We start from the raw sequence: 5014 nt of genomic DNA, 5'->3' as shown, positions 1-5014 counted from the left end.
TCTGGCCACACCCGTGGCCACTGGGCAGTGTAAACTGCCTTTCTGGCCACAGGTGTGGCCACACTCGTGGCCAGCCCTCTGCAACTTTATAAGCTGCGTTTTTCACTCATTTTAGCTCGGTTTTTGAGCTATGCTTGAGCCCTAGCTTCTCTCTTTCACTTCCTTTCATATTGTAGTATTAGATTAGGTTTAGATTTAGGTTTCTTAACATATTTCAAGCTTGTAATCAAGGATTCAACACTTGGATTCCAACATTTCAAGATTTACCATCCATTTCTTAGTGAAGTTTTCTTCTCCCTTTTATCTCTTTATCTTGCAATGTTTATGCTTTACATTTATGTTTTTGTGTTCTTTATGCTATTTAATCATGATTAGTTAGTTTATGGACTTGAGTTAGGGTTGTATTATCTTTCTTGATGCTTGATTTGTGATTATTGCAAAAAGGGGAAGAACACTAACCTAGGGTTCTTGAGTTTATGAAGGTTTTGTGTTTGTATTTTGTTAATGTTTGATGTACACAATCATTAAATTGTTTTTGGGGGATTCTTGGCCTCAATGAGAGTTGGGTAAAGATTCCAAGCCACTCCTTGCATAAACCCAATCTCTTCCTATGAAAATAGGGGAAATTTGGGGGTTATTGGTGTTTTGTGTTCTTGAAGAACATGGATTTGATTCACCACGAGAGTGGGGAAATTCTTTGTTCTAATCCTTGTTAATTTGCTCATGTGAGTGACTTCACTACAAGAAAAATGCACATAGACAACACTAGAAAGACAACAGTTTTTAAGAAAAGTGTTGTCTTTTGTATAAAAGACAACAGTTTGGTCCAAAACCGTTGTCTTTGATGCAACACTTTTGTCAAAGACAACGGTTTTTACTTAACCGTTGTTATAAGTGTGTTGTCTTTGTGCATTTTGTAAAAAGACAACACCACAACGACAACAGTTTTTTAAAACCGTTGTCTATGTGCGTTTTTTTTTTTTTAAAGACAACGGTTTTTTTAACCGTTGTCGTTGGCGTGTTGTCTTTAAGCGCACTAGAATACACAACACTAGAAAGACAACGGTTGTTTAAAACCGTTGTCTTTGTGCACTCTTTTAAAAAAAAAAAAGACAACGGTTTTATTTAACCGTTGTCGTTGGTGTGTTGTCTTTAAGCGCACTAGAATACACAACACTACAAAGACAACGGTTGCTTAAAACCGTTGTCTTTGCGCATTATTATTTTATAAAAGACAACAGTTTTATTTAACCGTTGTCATTTATGTGTTGTCTTTAATAGCACTTGAATACACAACACTACAACGACAACGGTTTTATATAACCGTTGTCGTTGCGCGTTCTTTATTTGTTTAAGACAACGGCTTTATTTAACCGTTGTCTTTGGTATGTTGTCTTTAAGCGTATTTGAATACACAACACTAATCGTCAAAAAAAAAAAAGAATACACAACACTACAAAGACAACGGTTATAAAAAACCGTTGTCTTTGATTATTTTATAAAATAAAAACAAGGATGTTAACAACAAGAGTCAAACCTTTAACCTCAAACATAATGATTAAAGTTTAACCAACTAAGCAACACAAACTCTTATGTGTCAAAGTGCAACAACTGATATATAACTGGGTTGCTTCTATGTTGTCTGTGAAAACCAAGACAACGATTTTATAAAATAAGTTAAGGATGCCTCTAAGAAGAATAGAACCCAATACTTCTAACACAATCTAACATAACAAACTAAGCTAAACCCACCAAGTGACACCAACACTTATGTATTTAAGTGCAACATCTAAGGTAATAAAACTATTATTTTCTTACTTCCCGTTCTGCACCAATATACGCGGTACACCCCGAGTAATAAAGTTACTATTTTCTTACCTCGCGTTCTGTACCTATATACCCGGTACTATTTTGGGTCTAGCGCCCCGGATAATAAAATTATAAAGTTAATATTTTCTTACCCCGTTCTATACTTATATACCCCGTTTAGGTGGACCCGGTCCCTATAAAACCATGAATATACTTATTTAATTTGAAAAAAAAACGAAAGTTTATTATAAAATTAAAATAAAATTTCGTTATTTTCCTAATTATATTAGTACATAGTATATAGTATATGTTTCCTCCAAAAAAAAAAACTAAATAAATAAAAAAAACCTCACAGTACACTTAGCGAATTTTTTTTTTATTTCCCTCTCAAACAAAAATTTTTGTTCCCTCCCAGTACACAGCTCACACTTAGTGAAAATTTAAAAAACTTCAGCATTTCTCCCTCCCTGGCCTCTGCGTAAACCTCTGCCTCGCACGCCGACGAACCAACCAAGCAACATCGCATCTTCCCTCCTGGCCAGCCGACGTCGTTTCTCCCTCCCCGGCCAGCCACCGCCGTCGCTCCAATCTCCTCCGGCGTCACCTCTTCCCTCCTCTGCTGCTGTCGCCACTTCCCGGCCTCCTCTACCGCCGGCATGCCTCTTCCCGGCCTCCTCTCCCGCCGTTAAGCTCCGACGGGTTTGTCCTCAATTTTTTTTACCCAAATCCCTAATTTCTGAATTGTATCGTTGAATTTCCAAATTTGAAAGCTATAAATGTTTTTAAACCCTAGGTTAGTTGTGGATTATAGGTTAGTTTATGAGAGAGGAGCTAGGCTGCTAAGTGAGTCTATACTGGAATGGAACCTACTGTGTATTTCGTATATTGTGGTAAGTTGGTAAGTTCAAATTCCATCTGTTTTTGCATATAGGGAAATGTATTCAAGCTATTCTATCTGCTTTAGTTTTAGGGTTCATGCTTCTTAGGTCCTGGCATTTAGAGGCAAGGATTGAACTCATCTCGATATAGAATGGTTAATCTATATGGATCATTTGAAATTATTGAGAATAAAGCAGGTTTCTACAACACATTGTGGTTATGTTGAGGCTGTGCGAGGTAGCTGGTTACAAGCAGGTATGTTAAGTTGTTGTCTGATTAATTTTACTAAATTACATTTCTTAGACAGTTGCACCATCAAATAACATGAATGTTGAGAAGTGCATCTATATCTACGATGATATGAGTGGAACTAATTTATTATGATCTTATTCACCATAACATAATGTGTGTTAACTTCATTTAGGCAATTGATACAAGAGATGCATTGGCGAAATTTGTATATGCAAGTTTGTTTGACTGGGTTGTAGATAGGATAAATACATCGCTTGCAATGGGAAAGCAACATACTGGTAGATCCATAAATATTCTAGACATTTATGGTTTTGCATTGCTAGTTCTTTTTCATCTTTTGATGCCTCTATTAATGTCTGTAAACAGAACAAAAGCTGTTAGGTGAAGCTGGACATATGCAATAAACATTAACTTTTACACGCTAAGTTGTAGTGTGATTGTTGGATTCACCTAGAAGTATGATCTAGGAATTTATTCCAATTTTAAGTCTGGGTTTATTATTATTTTTTGATATGATATTAGTATAGTTTTCTTCATTCACAAACTGGAGCTTTTTTACCATAAGTTTACTGGATCTTTTTTAAAATGAACACATTATAATGGTATCATTACTTGTTGGTTTGATTACAGGAATATGAGTTGGATAGAATTGACTGGAGAAAAGTTGAATTTCAAGACAACCAAGCATGTTTAGATCTCATTGAGCAGGTATTTCCTCCCATTTGGTTATTTATTCTATTCATATACATTCCGGAGTCACTTTTTGGATAGATGATATGGAGTATTACAATCCTTATACACTTGTACACTTGTACACTTGCTTTGGTTTATCTTAGCTTGTTCAACCTCTCTTTCTTCCCTGTTGATATTTTTTTATTTTGTATACTGATATGTTCAAGCTTGGGCTCTGCTGAATAGAGTTCCTTATGAAATGCATCATTATTATGATTACAGTTACAATTTTTGTTGAATGTTTAATGAATATATTCGCATTAAGAAATAATGAGTTGGAAAGTTCAGTAGGCTTGCTTGGCTCACTAGGAAAAGCTTACTGTGCCTCGCTTAATTTACTTTTGTGCCGGGAGGTTAGGAAGCTCATGTAGTCATATGATTCTTCTGCAATTATTTTTAAAGTTACATGGTTCTAAAATGCTTACAGTATTTATCCTTCAAACTCAATCTTTTACTATGGAGTTTCTTACCATGTGCTTTGCATGTCTAAACTTATGTATGTGAATCATGTTTTCAATTATATAAATGTTTTTTGGGTAAATAGAATCTTCTGTTGAAACTAATGAAAAAGATAATTATTTTAAAAAAAAATTTAAATGTTTATTATGTGTTTTAGATAGAATTAGATTGTATATATTATGATAGATTAATGTTAGATTGCTGAAAATTTGATTCATACTCTATTTTTTAAAGCTGCACAAAAATTTGATTTCCTTTTCTTTGGTTCAATCCTCTGCACGTACTTCTCTAAATTGTAATTCTTCTCTGGTGTTCAGCTCCATCACTGAAATTGATTGATTTTCATGGGCCGGGGTAGATAAAGGAAATCTTGATGATTAATTAAAGTGTGCTTAATCTTTGTGGTTTGGTGTTAAGTGCCAAAATCCTGCCGGCTTATAAATACTCAATTACAAAGATTTGATCTTTTTCATGGAAATATGGCAGAATATAGAAACAAGTCAACCAACTTTGGTATAGAGCATATTTGACTTGATAGTATTTGCATACAGTTAAAGAGCTAATTAGGATTCTCATCAATCCAGATTGTCAAGTTCTTGGTTGCAGTGGCATTATATAGAGGATGTGTTTTGTTTTGTTTGGGCCTTGAGGAAGAGAAAACTAGAAAGTAGGCAAAACATGACTGGTAGATTGATAAATGCCATCCATCCCACATGGTAGTTGCCAATTGGGAGCATTTGTATTCATATTAGGAAAGTATTGTCAATGCATTGATTTTACTCTACTTGAATAGACTCTAGTATGCCATTTTAGCGTTTCCTGTCTAGCAAGTTGCCATTTTAGTGTTTCTTGTCTAGCTTTTCTGTACTATAACCTTCCAGAT

General features: G+C 34.8%; 1 long non-coding RNA gene across 1 annotated transcript; it reads left to right on the top strand.

Annotated features, from left to right (window-relative positions):
* Positions 1–3165: 3165 nt before the first annotated feature.
* Positions 3166–4510, top strand: LOC109150228. The gene is made up of 4 exons (XR_002049105.1): positions 3166–3218; positions 3307–3368; positions 3571–3648; positions 4449–4510. It is a non-coding gene; the product is annotated as an uncharacterized LOC109150228 (long non-coding RNA).
* Positions 4511–5014: the final 504 nt, after the last annotated feature.

This window comes from Ipomoea nil, unplaced genomic scaffold (assembly GCF_001879475.1).
Source record: "Ipomoea nil cultivar Tokyo-kokei standard unplaced genomic scaffold, Asagao_1.1 scaffold2219, whole genome shotgun sequence".
NCBI lineage: Eukaryota > Viridiplantae > Streptophyta > Magnoliopsida > Solanales > Convolvulaceae > Ipomoea > Ipomoea nil.
This window is presented reverse-complemented; position numbering and strand designations above follow the sequence as displayed.